The 18,508-nt window shown below is 40.2% G+C and overlaps 1 protein-coding gene across 1 annotated transcript in view; it reads left to right on the plus strand.

Moving 5' to 3' along the window:
• Positions 1-18,508, plus strand: part of GALNTL6 (polypeptide N-acetylgalactosaminyltransferase like 6) — a gene marked incomplete at both ends in the record, with an annotated part of 1,121,308 nt that overhangs the window by 1,002,268 nt on the left and 100,532 nt on the right. The window lies entirely within an intron of this gene.

An 18,508-nucleotide genomic window follows, 5' to 3' on the forward strand; every position in this document is an offset into this window, starting at 1 on the left:
AGAATAGTCCAAAACTAACATGTAATTGCTTATAATAAATACATCATAATGAAACCACTGGAATTTTTTGTCTTTATATTACAAAGAAAAGGCATGGTTGTTGAGACTGAATTTTTTCCATCTTATTTTAAAGAGAAAGAAAATTCTGTTTCCTTTGTTTCTAAAACCAAATGTTATTTGGAAGCATTTCACAATGTCTGTGTTAAAAAAAAAAAAAAAAAAAGACCATCTATACAGAGGTGCTTAGAATCTAAGAAAACTACATACAATAAGCCCTACTTTAATATAGTGTTTATAATTAAAGTAAGAAAAAAATTTAAATAAGTTATAAGAAAAAATTTAAATAACTGATGACTGAAATTATTAGTAAAATCTAGTAACCAAAACTAAAGCATGCTAGGCATAGTGACAGACAGCCATAATCCCAAAACTTGAGTCTAAAGCCGAAGAATCATGAGTTCAGGGCCAACCTGAGCAATACAGCAAGGTTTTTTTTTTGTTTGTTTGTTTTTTTGTTTTTTTTTTTATTGCAGCCCTAGGCTACATGGTGAAGCCCTGTATCTATCTATTGTCTGTTTGTTTGCATTGCTATGATCAAACACCATGAGGGAGGAAGAAACTGTTGACACTTACAGTTCAAGATGATATCATCCATGTACTGCAGGAAAGTCACACAAATGGTCACACTGCTTCCACAGTCAGCAAACAGGACAGGCAATAGAGTAGGACTGTAAAACCTCAAGACTCACCCCAAGCAACCTGCTTCCTCCAGTGAGGAAGTGCTTCCTCAACTCCCTAAAGTTTCTACAATCTTCCAAAGCAGTGTCATTGCCTAGGAGTGAGCAACCATGTGAGCCTATGGAGACACAGAAATTCAATCCACAACAAAACCTGTCTTGCAAAACAGATCTCAGGGCTGTGGGTGCAGTTCCATGGTGGGGTGAACATCTGTACAGCATATAAAAGATTCTTTCTGTCCCAGCACTGTAAAATAAAGCAAAAACACATGAATAGGCTAAAGTCAATCGATTTCTGAAGCTAGAATCACGTACTTCTTGCAGCCATTTATGTTTTGTGAGTAGGTTTTCAACGGGTACTTAGCAACAGTTACTCAGCAACCTGTAAGAAATATTTCCCTGATATATTTTGATTTGTTTTGATTTTACTGTTGTATGTAATTGGACACAGAGTCCCCATACGGCCTCTTCATTTGCTTGTCACTCTATCTGCAATATTGGGAATGTTGAGGAAACCATATTTCAATGCAGCATGTGTAGCTTGCTGAAGAGAGATGTGAATGCCATTGTCTTCTGTGACACGAAGAGGACATCATGTTCTTCAGAATGATGGATAAGATATAGGACCTAGCAATTTAAAACACCATCCAGCAAAGAAAACATTCTAGAATCCACTGAAGTGCCCTGGGTTAAGAAAGATTAAAAGAGAAACTATGCAGATTTATAATTTCTGTTTAGTTTATAGAATTTGCCTAAATTTCCTGTTTCTGGAATTTTTTTACATCCTTTACTGTATACAGGTACTACTTGACTGAGCATATGAGTATGTGTGTGTGTCTGTCTGTTTTATGTCTCTTTGTCTGTGTGTATCTGTGTCCATAAGTGTCTGTGTCTATGTGTATATGTGTGTGTGCATATATGTGCATGTGTGCAAGTGTATGTGCCTAGAAGATGACATAAGACACAGGACAGATGCCTATGCCTGTTCAGTTTCTATTGTAGTTGCTCTTTTCATGAGAAAAAAAAAAAACATGTCTTCATTTTATTTTCTTGTCTATATAATGTATTATCCATTTACTCTAAAACACAACATAAGATAGTATGGGGAAATGTTGGTAAATAATACTTTTTCCTTAAGGTAAATTTTCCTCTGTTATAGTTAAACCTGAAAGTGATATGAGTGTAATTCATATATATTAGTTGGGGTTTATAGAAATTTTATTTCCTTTTGTCTTTATTGACTGGTGTTCTGTCTCTTTCCTGACACTATTTTATGTACATACCCCTTATTAAAATATTTGGAATATCTCGGGAGAGTGGTGGGTATAAAGACAGGCACAGCAAATCTGAGAGAAAATCAGACTAGCAGTGGAGGCCTGTCCATGGATTGTCACTGTCGTAATTACGCCCGTGTTAGCATGTCCCTTTGCTTAAAATGGTTCGGGTTTTGTTATCTTCCTAGGGAAAAAAGGGGAAGTTGAGAAATGATTAACCTTCGATAACCTTTGCAATTTTTTTCCCTCAAATTTGCTATGTCTCACCAAGGGAGCATTTCCAGACAGGAGAAAATTCATTAGATCGGAGAGTTTCAAATCTCAGCATCTAGGACAGGGACAAAGCTGCTGTCATAGAGAAAGGACCGGTACACTAGGGCACAATAACTTCTATTTTTCTTCATCTGCGTCTGATGACCCATTCCATAAAAGTGTCAGCACGGTGCCATTTGACCCAAATGAGCTGGGGCCAGGACACAAAGATAAATGCTGTGTGCTCCCAATGCCCCACGCACAGCAGCACAAGGCAGGGTCCTGGTGATATGTAGCTTCACACAAATGAGAATCCAAAGTGACATCTGTTTTGGATGATGCTAGCAGAATTGTTGTTCAAGGTCATTCTATCTCCCATAGGCACAAACTTGGAACCAGAGCGAGTCTTTGGTTTACTTAGGTCCTTTGTGGATGTCAGACACTATCATGCCATTTGATTAACAAGGGGAAGAGCACCTTACACAATGACAGCTTTACTGACTGAGCTCCACAACTTTTCAAAACTATCTAAATAAGCTACTTCTTGTTGGTTTTATGCTGTTTTGGCATGCATTAACCATTTTTATAAGTACAGGTTTTTCCCCCTTTGCAGAGGTAATGCTGGTTTCTTTATAGGCTTGCTCCCTTTCACCCTCACCTCCTTCTGAGGCCCCTCCACCTTTAGTTTCTAGAACATAACTTTAACCCAGTTCCTCTCCTTGCTTTCCTCAGACTCTTCCATGAGCCTCTGGTATCCATGTGTCTTGGATTCTCTTCAGTCCTTTCTCCAGCAGTTCTGGGCCGTTTCTAATCCTGGACAACTATTGCTTCTTCTTCAAGGCTCTAAGAGCCATCTCTTTCTCTGGGGCATTTTCCTTAACTTACACTCCTATATGGATCATGAGCTTTCACTACACATTTAATGTGTCAAACAAAACTGCATAGCTAAAGGTCTTGTCTTCAAAGAGAAAACCAATGAAGTAAAAGCTGTATGTCTGAGCTTTATGGAAACATTAACAAGATCCCTTCACCTTTGCCTGAAAGGTCAAAGAAATATGAAACAAATGTGCTTTCTAAAATCTTCTAAAAACAACAAAGTCATCATTTATTTATTTATGCATATCAGATCACTCTATAAAATAAAAAGACCATTCTAGAGCTAAGCGTGATGACACAAGCCTAGAAACTCAGCACTTGGAAAATTGGAGTCGAGTCTGGTCTACATATCCTGTTCCAGGCCAACCAGGCAACCATGGGACATAACAAGAGCCTGTCTCAAAAGGAAAACAAGGATGGAGGGGGCAAAACAAAGCAAAGCTTCCACAAAGGACACCAACCAGGACTAAAAGCACAAAGCATTAGTCTGCTCGTGGTGATTACAGTTGCAGTGAAGGTGTCTATATACTGAGTCACAGGCTAACTTGACACCCCCAATACAGACTGTGCACTTCCTGAAACATGCTAAGTGTTTGCTGAATGCCTGGCCTCCATGGGGTTTAGAGGATAAAGGATGGGAAAACTGAATCCATTAAGAAACCCACATAGAGACCCTGAGATAAATCACTGGAGGTTAGGCATTTAGTAGAAGAGCTGTTAGCACCAGAGACAGATAGACATGGAAACATAGCAGCTCTGAAGGGAAATCAGGCCCATGATGCTGGAGTGGATACCCCTCTGTTATTGTCTCTGAGGAAAGGGAAAGGCTCTACAGTAGGCAGGTTCTCAGATTCCCCCGCAAGCAGCAAGAAAGGGGGATGCAGAAGGTAATATGTAACTACCTTTTGATGTGCCTGAGCCTGCACAGTCTCTTTCCCAAGTGAGCAATCCAGGCACCTGGAAGTCTGTCAGCTAGAGATTCACAGACAATATTCTCAATACTGTTTCTGCCAGTGTCTATGAGGCCGGGGAGTGGGGAGGGGTTGCAGCAGGTATATAGGCAGAAATCTGGTCTGGATTCTAATAAAATGAGCTCCCTAAAAATGAGCACTAAAGGCAAGTATTCCCAGCAGGGCTTTTTGACTCACTTATTTAAGTCTCGGGCTATATCACTTTGACAATGTGTTGGGAACAGGGGACAGAAAAGCACAGGGTGTCTCCTCAGCATCTCATCTCCTTTGGGGCTGTAGCAAACACCAAAGTTTTAATTCTCCAGTATTCTATCAGGATTCATCACATGGCTGGGTTCCCTTATCTTTGTAGCACAGGCAGATGTGCCTGTGACCCATGACACTCAGAAAAAAATGAATGACTTTCTCTCGCTCCGCTCTAAGCAGAAGAAAACATCATGACCATATAGGGGTCTTAAGAACATGGTTATCTGACCCATACAACTAGAATAAAGCCAGGATAGTATGACTAGAAGCAAAAGATTACAAACAGCTTGCACCTTGACAACAATTGAAGCATGAACATGTGTGTGTGTGTGTGTGTGTGTGTGTGTGTGTGTGTGTGTAGTTCATATCTACACATACTGTGGATTCTATCTTTATAAGGTATGCAGGCAAATGTCATATTTCAAGGAGCAGAGCAGCATCCTCTGGGCTGCTCTTTGAATTGTCATAACAGCAGTGATGAGAATAACCCAAGGGGACTTTCTATTCTATTTATAGACAACATTGAATATTTCATGTTGAGTGATGACCTAGTGACTGCCATTTACAATCCCTCAAGGGATGTGTAAACAGATAAATGATTAAACCAGGAAAGGCCCTAGTAACACTACACAATAATCCTAGGCTCTTATAGCTAATTCCACCCAGCCTCAACAGAGACCCAGCTTTCAAGTGGGTCAAGTAGTTGGAAGACCCTGTTTACACTTTATTATGTCTACATATACATGAGATAGAAAAAAAAGAAAAGATAATATTTGGGGAGATAAAAAAGTCTATGAATATGGGGTACAGAAATCACCTGAGGAGAACAAATCGAAACAGTCAAATGTTAATGTTCTGCCTTTTATGCAGAGCAAATCTACTTTCAAGGCACATTCCTCCTCCCAACAGTGCATCAGTGTATTCTTGGAAATGCTCTAAATTCCAAGAAGTGTCAGAGAAAATAGAAATATGAATTTATTCTTCTATTTTACTGATGGAGCATAAGAGGGATGCCCTGCTGGGATCTGCTGTCCTGCACTAGAGCCAGCCTCTAAAACACCTGTCTGAGTTACCTAGTGCTGGATACTCATAAGACCCAGTTCCTCCATGAGAACTTTAATATATCATCCCTGAGCTAAGCATCAGCCAAAACTGTATATAGAAGGCTTGGACACGTGTGAGCTACTACGTGACCCTAAAGTGTTGAGTACATTTTTTTTTCTTTTAAATCTAAGTTCAAAGGGCACTAAGCAAGCAAACAGAAGAACACAATTCTTCCCTGTAATGTTTGCTGTAATTGTTACTGCTCAACACACCATACCCTGTCAAGTTGACAGCTCTGTGTGGCACCCAAATTTGTGAATATGCCTTGTATACCTCACCAGCTGGTCTACAGTCCAAAGAGCAATCATTGGATACTTAAATGGATCTAGTGGGATTCTAGACTGGAGGATGTACAACTGTCTTAAGGAAACACAAGATGCGAATAAGTAAATTTTTCCCAGTTAGAAGAGGGGAAAAATCAAGTGAAAAGATTTTCTGTCTGTCTGTTATTAAGTTTGAAGTGCAGAATCACTAAACAGACACGTTGAAGTAGATGAATGTCAATGATCTACTAATGTGATTGTTCAAAGTAAGTAATGAGGAAACTGACTTGAGTATAGTCCTCTGAATGTAGGGCTGAAACCATGTGGGGAAATTTAATAGCTTGAAGAAGTGTGCTTCAGGGAAAACCTGCTACATGAAAGGAAGAAGGCTTAGGAAAAAAAGTAAAGCCATGAAGGGCACATACATTAAGCAAGAGAGATAGATACAAGGCGTGAATCCCCTTGTACAGCTTGTTATGGGAAAGCCTGGATTTCTCATCCTGTGTCAGCCATTGGCCATGCCTAGAGGCAACACTGAGAAGGGGCTGAAAATCCTCAGGCTTCTCTGGCAAGTTGGTAGTATATAAACAGTGTTCTGTAAGCAAGAGGGAACAGCTGCGGAAGATTCATGGAGCCACAGCAGGAGATGAGAAAAGTATTCCAACAGAAAGAAGAGATCTGGAGAGAGCACTAGGGAAGGATTATGTTTCCATGCACACATCAGTACCACTTTGAACACCACTAAGGAGTTTACTTTGGAAACATCCCAACATACACACTTTACAGTATTTCAAGTAGTTACTACCCAAGTTTCAGTTATGACATGATATTGTGAATTCCTCTTGAGGAAAAACTATGCCATTGTTTTCTGTTTTCTTTTTTTTTTATTGGCTATTTTATGTATTTACATTTCAAATGTTATTCCTCTCCCCCCCCCCCTTCTCCCATCCTCCTCTTCCCTCCCTTTGCTTCCTTGAAGATGCTCCCATTCCCAACTACCCACTCCCACCTCAGTGCCCTGGCATTTCCCTACACTGGGGAAATGAGCCTTCACAGGATCAAAGGCTTTCTTCCTATTGATGCCAGACAATGCCATCCTCTGCTATATATGGGGCTGGAGCGATGGGTCCCACCATGGCTACTCTTTGGTTTAGTCCCCAGGAGCTCTGTGGGGGTCTGGTTAACTGATATTGTTGTTCTTCTCTTAGGATTGCAAACCCTCAGCTCCTTTATTTCTTTCTCTAGCTCCTCCATTTCTACCATTTCTTGCAACAGGCTGTAAATGTGATATCCTCTCAGTGTACAAAACAGAACAGAATACAGTGAAGCAGAAATAGAATAGTTTCCTGAAATGATTCAAGTCCTCAGAAGAATGAAAGGCTCAATATTTAACACACCCCAGAAAATGTACAAAGTGCAACCCACTTGCCTAGAGCGGAATCACACTGAAATCTAGAGAGCTATCATATAGGACTATGCTAGCTATGCACGGGGCTTATAATCACAGTGCCAAAGTATCAAGAGGAAAGTTAATATGTGGGTCTGTGGAGGAAAGAATAAAAGAAACTCAAATAAGTGGTCATAACTTAGAATACATACAAATGCAGACACAAAAATGCACACACACACACACACCATTTGTTTTTGCATGTGGTTAAGCACGATTCTAGGAATTGGACAGAACCACTGCATGTCACAAAGAGGCACAGCTAATAACATTAAGTACTAATAAGCTGATTACATCATTTGTATGCTCTTCGAATTTATAAAGGTTACCTATTCGAAGAGCTCCCCTTCTAAAGAAATTTAAAGTTGAAGATTTTAAAAATTCAGCTTATGAAATCATGTAGGGAAAGATCATTTCACACAGGCTAGTCCTCTGGGTCTGGCTCTAGGAAATCTGAGCTCCGCTCTGTCTCCACAGACTGTTCACAGGCAGCAACAGCCAGCACTCACAGTCAGCTCAGGTGCTCCAAGCACATGTGACATGCACTAATGTTTTAGCATCCTAGTGCCAGAAGCAGCAGCAGCTACAACTGACAGAAGAGAAAACTAAGTCACAAAGAACACATCTGTCATAATATATTATAGAAGGGTCTGGTTTCCAAGGGTGCACTTTCACCAGTTGCTTTCTGCTTGGTGCTTACTACACATTTTCAGCACCACACCCACTTCTTTCCAATGTAGTCTAATTTATAGAGGTCTGTGGATAAAGACCCTAAACTAGTATGTTAATTTTTATGTGCCAGCCAAAGTTCATTTGTCCCCTTCTGAAAATTCACACTCTCATTTCTCTCTGGAAATAACAGCCCCTTCAATCTCATTATATGTCTGTTTGGTTTGGAATGAAGCCCACCCAATCTTCTACTGTAGAAATGGAGGAGCAGTCCATGCAGAATATACAGTTAGTATATATATTCTCTGCAAAGACTCATTGAAGAAGATACAACAGCCATTCCACAAAGCAGGCTAATTGTTCCCTTCTTTACGTTCCTGATTTTCTTCTCCTCCGCCTCAATTCACACAGTTTGGCATTTGCTCTGAAATATGCCAGTCGGTATGACCTTTCTGTTGTCACCATCTTATCTCTAAACACGAGACAGAAACCCACACTACACAAAACCCCCTCAATCACAAGTAAAGTTAAGGATCATAAAAGTCATAGCAATAAGAAAATTTCTGCAATGAAAATAACCCCTTACTACTTCAATCAATGGTGCATATTTTTGTTACAGATAAATTTGAAACTTAATAGTGCTGTTTTTATATCTGCCCCTCCCCCCATAAAAGCGATTTCTCTTGTATTTTATAACACTGACTCTGTCAGGCAATATACTTTTACTTTGACCTGGGGCCTGAGTGCATTTCACTCTTTGGTCCCTTTATGAGGAAGAGTTTTATAGGTTTGATACAGAATGAAAAGTTTGTTTCTCGAAAATGGTAGTTGTAACAGAACACCTCGCTGGACATTGATGACTATACAATAAAGTAAATCTTTCCTGGTTTGAAAGGTGATCAAACAGCCCAGGCAAGACAGTGATAAATATATCTGGCTTGCTGATGCTAGACCTTGAACCTGGTTTGGGGTACAGAACAGAATTGTCCATGGCTTACTAGAAAAACATAATTTAAACAGGAAAACACTTGGAGTATATTGTATAATACACCCCACCAAAGCGTGTGTCTTCTCTATGTCTGTCAATACATTTCATGTTGTCATTGAATGTAGATGTCTTTGCCAGTGATTTCCAAACACGATTTGAAGGGGAAAGATCCTGATATCTGTTTTACTCACTTTTCAGCATTTCTGTGAGCAAAATGACTGACAGAAACAACCTGCAGGGTGAAGAGTTTATCTGTGTCTCATGCTCTCACAAGAATCGTCCACCATGTTGGGAAGCAGAAAGAACAGAACAAAACAATTCATGCCAGCACAGGCAGGAAACAGAGAGAGGAAAATGTCTACACTCCATAGGCTTTTTATTTCTGGGATGATGTCCCATACACATTCAGTCTGCTCTTCCCTTCCTTAAACATGGCCTCACAGACACACCCAAAGGATGGGTTACTATTCACTATGTGATTCTGAGTTGAGCAGATGATGAACATTACAGGTCACAGACTTTCTACATGGGGTTCCTGCGGGATTCTCCTCTACCAGGCCATGACCCAAAGCATGACCCAGATTCAAAACATGTCCACCTATCACTGTCCAGCTTCTGTCCTTTGGTCTGAAGCTAAAGAGCATTGCAGGGCTTTCCCCAGATTCCCAACATTCAACTGCCTCTTGTAGCCTAAGCACATGCTCACATGATGAGTGACAAGGACAGGTAGCCAACCCTCCTATGCCCACGCATCACAGAGGCTGAGTGATGAGAGCTCTACAATCTTTCCTCCTCCTTTCTTGCTCTGCACTTTGTCAGGGAAGGACATGGCAAAGGCTGCAGATACTTAGGGTCCAGCCTGCACACCTTCAAACCCAACAAAGCAAACAGGAGGATCCTAGTATCTCACCAGGTGTGTGTGTGTATGTGTGTGTGTGTGTGAGTGAGAGAGAGAGAGAGAGAGAGAGAGAGAGAGAGAGAGAGAGAGAGAGAGAGGGAGGAAGGGAGGGAGGGAGGGAGAAAGAGGGGGAAGAGGTAGAGAAGTATGGGAGTAGAGAAGTAGAGGCTGGCCAGGAGAGAAAGGGGGGAAGGGAAGGGAAAGTAGAGGGGCAAGGGTAGGAGAGCAAGAGAGAAATCAAGAAAGAGCAAGAGGGGGGAAGGGACAAGCAGCCCCTTTTATAGTGTCAGGTCACTGGGACGAGCATACCAGGCTATTGCCAGGTAACTGAGGGGTGGGACTTGCAGAATCCCAACAACTATACTTTCATACACAGGATTCTCCAGGGAGTCAGAACTTTAAGTCCGGAGAAAATAGAAGCAGGTCTCTAACAGGTGACAAAGACCCTGGGCATCCTCTTTACTTCAGGCTAGCCTGTGGTCTCCACTGTAAGCTGACATTCATATAACTCAGAACACCCACATCAAATGGCCCAACAGGCAAGGTAGAAGGTCCATGGTCCTTCATAAGCCACGGGCATCACAATTCCTCTGAGTTGTTCCTATTGATCGTAGTAATAGTGATTCCACAGATTCGAAGATGGAGACGCGGACACCACCTTTCAGTGGGAAGAGGGTGGAAGCACTTGTGAACATGTTTTACGGCTGCCATAGAACTGGGTAAGAGACAGAGGTAGAAAGAGAGTAGAACAACCATGCTTTCTTCCTTTTCTTCACTGATTAGCTAAACAAAACCCTTTTAGATAGTCTTGACTGGGGAGGGGGGATGGTATCTGTCTAGCTGTTTTAAAAATCATAGGCTCTGTGCTTGACATTTTTCCATATTTCATTCTGTTTGTGCTTTGTTTGGTTTTTTAATGCTATATTGGTTGTTGAGGCAGAGACCCCATATGTAGTCTAACCTGTCCTTAAGACCCTCCATCCTCCTGTCTCAGCTTAATGAGTGCTGGAATTAGAAGCATGTCCCACCACACCTAGCTTTCTGGTTTGTTCTTAAGGGATGAAGGCCATCATGCAGATACTTCAGAAGAATTTACTGAAAATTAAATAATTAATGAGAGGTACTGAAGAGTTAGGCCACATTTAGTAAATTCCAGCTTGATGTAAAATGGCATCAAATGAAGCGAATCTTTCCTTCAGGTCACAGTCAGCATCAGAGAGAAGAGGCATATTTTTCATTGCTCCCTAGGATAAAGGAGTAGCATCTTCATAAGAAGAAACTGTCCGATGTTTATTAAATAAATGAAGCATAAAACACGCTCTCCTGTCATTCACCCATGCTTGGGTTTTAGTAACTAGCATTTATCCCGTGAATGGAGAGTTATATTTGTATCCAAGAAGAAAGGCTCCCCGTTCTACACTGTAGATTTCTGGTCTCTGAAAAGTCTCCAATTACTGAGGAAAAGAGTAATTTGCTCAGCCACTGCACCGCATCACTGTGATCCTTTTGTTGTCGGTGTTGATGGGGGTGAGGAGATGTTGGACAGGACAAAGAGCACAGAGGAGAAGGGCTTCTTGCTGATGGAAGGAACATAGGAGGGAGTACCAGATCCTGGCAGATTAGGAGGAGATGCGGTAAGAAAACTACAAGGTGCATTGTGTTCACCAGCATGCTGAAATGACCCAAGGGATCCCTCTGCATCAGGACGGATGAGCATCCTGATAAGAAATTATGTAGGAGATAGAACCGCTTTGGCAAAGCCCTGTCTTATCTTGGTAATAATGCAATCCGATCTATGAATCACATAGGGAAGCTGAAGAGCTTTGTTAAGTGAACATCAGCATCTAGAAAGTGAATCAGCAGTGTGTTGACAACTTCCAGGCCTCTACATAGGTCCATAAGTATGGTGTTAGCAGATTTTTTTGTCTTCTACTAAAAAGTGGGGGGGGGGGACTGGGAGGTGAGCAAGAAGACAACAGAGATGCTCAGGCTCAAGATGATGAATTGGCATCTGCCTGTGTCCAGACCAGCAGAGTAAATCCCAGCCCCCGTGGAGAACAAGAATTTCAGAAACCTTTTTGTTTAGCTCTGTACGCTATACAAAAAGTTCTCAATTGAGGAATATCGAATGGCTGAGAAGCATCTAAGGAAGTGCTCGACATCATTATCCATCAGGGAAATGCAAATCAAAACAACCCTGAGATTTCACCTTATACCAGTCAGATTGGCTAAGATCAAAAATTCAGATGACAGCAGAAAGAGGAACACTTCTCCACTGTTAATAGGGTTGTAAACTGGTACAACCACTCTGGAAATCAGTCTGGCAGTTCCTCAGAAAACTGGACATAGTACTACCTAAAGACCCAGTTATTCCACTTCTGGGCATATACCCCAGAGACGCTCCAACATACAACAAAGACAAATGCACCACAATGTTCATAGCCATTCTATTTATAGTAGCCAGAAGCTGGAAAGAACCCAGATGTCCTTCAGTAGATGAATGGATACAAAAATTGTGGTATATTTACACAGTGAGGTACTACTCAACTATCAGAAATAATGACTTTATGAAATTCTTAAGAAAATGGATGCATCTAGAGAATATCATCCTGAGTGAGATAACCCAGTCACAAAAGAACAGACATAATATGCAGTCACTGATAATTAGATACTAACCCCAGAAAGCTCTGAACACCCCAGAAACAACTCACAGACTGTGTGAAGTTCAAGAAAAACAAAAGCCAAAAAAAGAAAATGAAAACCCATTATGCTTAATCTTTACACATCAAGAAAACTTTGACTAATTCCAGGTTACATCCTGTTTTACATGTACTTTATGCTCATTGTAACTAGTAAGATCTTAACACACGCTATCAAACCTTTAAAAAAAAATCAAGTACTGACAAAAATGTATTCATATTCTTTTACGCAAAAAGGCTTAAAATCCGTACATTTATCTTTGTTTTTTAAAATAAAGTTGTTCAATAAAAAAATGAACATTGCCAAACACACTGTGCATGTTTATAGTGTTCCACTTGAATGTATGTTGATTAGTTTCTCCCTTCTATGTGGTGGCCCCAGACTTACAGTCAGTGAAGTCCTCGTGCTGGTTGTTACGCTTGTAGAGTTCGGCGGCCTGTAAATAATGTGTAGAACAAGTTTTTATGATTAAGGAATCATACCTATTGAATATTATTAATGAAAGTGAAATAAGATGCATGAACAAAAATCAATAAAAATATATTCTTTTCATGGAAAAAATAAAGCCAAGTTCCCCCCCAAATGATTTTTCAAATGGAAAAGTCAGTGGGCCCATGTTAAAAAAAATTATATATATATATATATATATATATATATATATATATATATATATATATATATATATATAATTTTAAAAAATTTTAAAAAGGGAATTTCAGAAACCAAAGCTGCTGCATTGCCTGAAGCCTTTGCAAAACTCTGAGCCTGAGTACGGTGGCTTTGGAGCTGAAGCACGCAATGTGTTTCACGTCAGATCCTGTATTCCTAAACCCAGGGTAACCATTCTCACGAAGGGGCCCTCGCGGGCTTCCTCCACAGAATGTCCACAACCCACACGGCAATCTGGGGGAACTGTGAGGAAGAAACAGACCCAACAATGAAGTGATTTACTGTCCTAGAAATGAAAACGTGCCCAGACTGACTCCACTCCTCCAGGAAATATCCCAGGGCACTTTAAGAAAACCAGGTTGGGAAAAGTACGAGGCTCAGTTTTCAGGCCTATAAACCCAAGGATTGTTATGTCCTCATTATTACGGTGATGTGACTTTCAGGGTTTGTACTGTTTAAACCACACATAGGATTCATAAACCAATCACTCTGTCGTCATTGTCATGGTATCTAATATTAGCCATGAGCAAAATCTGTGGCCACTTAAAACTTAAATTTTTTTTTTAAAAAAAAGAAGTTTCGGGATAATTTAACAGGTTCTATAATTGTATGTAAGTTTTTTTCAAATCCAGGGCTGGGATATGCCTTCCATGATGGAGTATTTTTGTAACATGGCAAAAAAAGCCTGGAGTGACTCCCCGACATCAAATTTACTTACTTACTTACTTACTTACTTACTTACTTACTTACTTACTTATTTATTTATTTATTTGTTTATTTATTTATTTATTTTAAAATCATAAACTATACCTTGAGCCAAGTGTTAAATCCCTGACATTGCTTGGGAAAAATTAATAAGATAGAAATTTGAAAAATAAGACATGGTATTTACATTTTGAAATGGGCAGAAAGTAACTTAAGAAAACAACCCATTTGAAGATATTTCATCAGGGAACCAAGAGTAGCTCTGCCATTTTACTGTGGTCCCAGGTTAGCAGGAAGTACCAGCTGCATCCACCCAGTTCAGCCCATCTTTCTATTCACTGTAGACACGAGAAATGTTCTATATTAGCAGTGTCTCCAGCTCTCTTCTGGGGAAGACTTTGGCTTTCATTTACACACACACACACACACACACACACACACACACACAGGCTTGTCTAATCTGTAAAAGTGTAGCTTAGCTAAAGGTCATAGCCTCCTGTCTATCTGGCAGACTAACACTGGTATTTGGCACATGTGAGATGCTATGACGCCTTTGACCTATGGAGTTTTTCATTTCATCACATGTTGAAGTTTGGGATCAGCTACCAAGGACATGGAGTCAGGAGCCGCTAAGCACTTTGGGAAAATCAAGCCAGGTGCATCAGACTGCATTCGTTGGTTTAAGCTCTATTTAAAATGTACACAATTTCTTCTATAAACACTTGATAGCCACTCAAGGGAGTATCTACTATTGTAAGTAGGAGATGAATTTCAAAAAGCATCTAAAATTTTATGAAGCTTTTGAAATCATAACAGAAGCATGTCTTTGAGTGTGTGATAGGAACAAGCTGATACACCACGATACACGATACAGGTGCCATGAGTTTCTGCTTGTTTTTCTCCTCATCCAAAAAGTTACGTGGTTTTAACCCCGCCACTGGTTTTAGAGGGCCAGTTGGCCATATCTCTTTCCTACTAATGCTTCTAACACTAATGCCTGCATTTGTAAATAGAAAACCTAAACCCCTTCCTCTTAAAAAGAAAGCCTTTTATTTTGATCTTGGGTAGCTCTGCAATTCATCTCTATGTGGCAATACACCCTGGATGTGTGAGCACACTTTAAAGCAATACCGACCAGTGAGATGGCTCAATGAACAAAGATCCTTACCACAAAACCTGAAAATTGAGTTTGGGTCTTCAAAATCAACATGGTGGAAAGAGAAAACCAATTTCTACAAGTTAGTTGTTCAATGACCTCCATACATTCTCTCTCTCTCTCTCTCTCTCTCTCTCTCTCTCTCTCTCTCTCTCTCTCTCTCTCTCTCTCTCTCTCTCTCTCTCTCTCTCTCTCTCTCTCTCTCAGGACCATTTGGTGCCTCCTAGTGGTAGAAACAAGAAGTATCATGATGCTAAGATATTCCTTGGTGCCTGGATTTGCTTAGAGAGCTGAGCCCAGAACAACAGAGACCTATAACTTTCTCCCTTACTGCCTTTTCTGTTACCACGCTAACCAGGCCACTCCCTTTGATGTGATGCTGCCGTTGGAAGCAGGAATTTCTGCAGTCATCACTGTCTTCCCTCTGTTTCTACACCTTGGCCTTCTGAAAGGCGCCTTCAGTGCTCTTTGCCCCTGACGGGGCTGCCTGCTGGGTAGTAACATTCTCGGGTCCCCCTTTTACTCCTCACTGCACACAGTTAGGTGACAGAACATAGAATGTGCCCAGAAATTTCTCCAAACCTGAATTTAAGACGTGATTTATCACTTAAAGGCCATTTTTTGCATTTTAAATATCAATTGTTCCACAACTGAGCTCTTGTTGAAATAGTAACTATTGCTTTCTTTTCATTTGAAGAGTCCTGAGTTATGGATCAACTGAAATTCCCTGGCTGTGGGACTGAGAATAATATGGGCTGCCTTTCCTTTGATAGACTCAGTCTGGTGGGGTCCTGAGGGAAACTGTGTCGTTTCCTTTCTGATAGAATTCACATTTCAGCCCACATGTCTAAAAATGTCACTGTGTCCACTGAAATGAGAGAGGGCTGGGAGCCAGTTTATTTCCTAAGAGGCCAAAGTGACTTTCCCTTCATATCACTGGACCTAAATTTTAATTATTAGCCAATTTTTCAGTATTTTGTGTGCTTTCATTTCTCTAATCCAAAAGACTACTTGGCATGTGTTAAATTTTGAAATCATACTTTATATGCCTGAAAATTTGAGACAGGAGTTTTTTTTTTTCCTAAATACCTTAGAGAAGGCATGTTTCAATTAAACCGCCACCATTTTTTCTAAATATACAAAGTAAAGACTCAATTCATTAAATAGGAAAGAGTAGGCAGTTGGGCGACTCCTCAGAAGCTGTGAGAATTACAGGATGGAGACAGAGCATTCAGACAATGTCCTAGTTTAGAAGAGAAAACCAACCACACACTTTGAAATGTGCATTTGCAAATGAGAACTCAGATTTTTGTCATTGCTACCAAATAAAGAATTGTGCCAGCAAATTTTTTACATGATAGCTTCACTAATTTAAGAGCACACCAAATTTGGAGCATAAAAATAAAATTGCTGTGGAGAAGGGAAGCTATTTAACCATATGTAAAAAGGAAAGCATATTTATTACAAGGCTCAGTCACGTTGGTATGAAATAGAAATTTCACTTCTATTAAGTTTGCAGAAAAGTCACATTATTTCTATAGCCTGAAAACTAAGGAATCTTTGTGGCCACATTAATTTTAAAAGTCACCCCAGGGATGACAAATGTTTTTAATTGCAAAGCTCAAGGACTGATTGGTGGTATTGTGAACAATGCTTATAAGCAGCGTTCATGTGTCACACGGACACAGAGCCACAAGCCGTGCCAACAGCGTGTTCTCGTTCCCAGGGAGACAAAGCAGAAGGAAGGTTAGGAAGAAATCAAGCAGGAAGTAGACAGGCAGCTGCAATAATGGAGAATGGAACCAACAGGGAGTTCTGAGAGACCAGTTCTTACATAAAAAGAAATCAAAGGGGCAGAAAATATTGTCAGCTACTCTTGTCCATTTTTCATAGGAAGAAGACAAGATGGCACACTCCACGCTTTACTGTTTAATAAAGCAGGATGTACCTAGCTCACTCTTTTTGGCTTCAGTGTAACCTTGCCCAGGACTGAGTCTTTGGAGGTCTGAAGTTCAATCCACAGATTTGGGTCTACAGTGAAATCGCAATGCTAAATTTTCTCTGGAACTATTGAAAACCAACAGAACACAGAAATACTGCTCCTGATATTGTTTCGTGCGTTATTCATGTTTGTGTACATAAGCTGCATGTTACTTGTGTGTGTGTGTGTGTTGTTTATAATGAAATGTTATTATTTAAGTGCTCTTGAAGCATAATTACTCTAAAATATGAGCATTACAGGGTGGTGTGCATGGCCAGTAGTGAAATGTATAACAAAGTCCAAAAGCTGGAGAAAGAAGGGAGGCTTCTGTCAGCGAACTTCCGTTAACCATAAGGGGCCTTTTGCCCACTACTAGGTTGCCTTGGCAGCCTTCATGTGATGGTTTGTGTTCTGTTATTCTAGACTGTTAAACTGTGTGAGGTTGATGTCCCTGGGAGGCCTGATCTTTTCTAAGGGAAGGTAAAAGGTGGGGGTGTTGTGGGGGGCAGGTGGCAGTGGTGGTGGTGATGGATCTGGAAGAGGGAGGAGGAAGGGATGGATTGAGTGGGTTGGGAGACGCTGGGAGGAGGGAAGACAGAGGAAACTGTGGTAAGAACGTCATATATAAAAGAATGAAAAATATTCTTAAAAAGATAAATGAAGGGAAAAGAAATGCACTTGACACAGAAAATGTGGAAGCTGATAAGTTTAAATATAACAGCAATATTTTTAATAAAAGTATCTAATGACCCAATTATAAAGCGGGATGTGTGTGTGTGTGTGTGTGTGTGTGTTAGAGATGACACCTGGAATCTAGCACCAGGCTTCATCGTGCCCCCCCATCACTGTACCTACTAAGCAGCACCAACAACACAGAAGCCCATGTTCAGTATGAATATGCAAATAGTTAAAAAAGTTAAAAGTCGAAAAAGGTGATAAATAATAGCACTGGAGAGCACAAGGAAGCAAGAGTTGTCATTATAATGGCACAGAATCGATGACAGAGCGAAGAATATCACCAGAAATAATAAAAGCCATTTCCTAGTTATAATGAGGCAATTCATCAAAAGCACAAAAATTCTAAATATTTCTGCTCTGTTAACAGGGCTACAAAACACGATGCAAAAAAACTGATACCACAGCAAGAACAAACAAATATAGAATTATCCTCATAAATTCCAATACTCTTAATAATTGATGGGTTCATTTGGGTTTAATTTATAGACAGGTTAAGCTAAAATATACTATTCAAACTTCTTATAATATCATTTCTAAACAAGATTATTGTGTCTATTTTTGTTGCTTGCAATAAAACTATTCATAATTTAATAATTAATTGCAGAATTTCTTTTCCCCAATATCTCTAAAACTCAAAACTTCTAGTGAATTTTAACCTAGACCTGCTGAAGTAAAAGTCACAACTATGGTGACATATTCACTGGGAATTTGCACCAGCTCTAGTCTTAATTTGTTCCAGCTCCAAGTATAATTCCATTCTGAAGTGCTGTGTGCAGCAAATGGGGGTGGGAACAGGCTGCTGGAGAGAGAAATGAAAGAAGGGACATCTGATTC

Source organism: Micromys minutus (assembly GCF_963924665.1).
Source record: "Micromys minutus genome assembly, chromosome: 14".
Classification (NCBI taxonomy): Eukaryota; Metazoa; Chordata; class Mammalia; order Rodentia; family Muridae; genus Micromys; species Micromys minutus.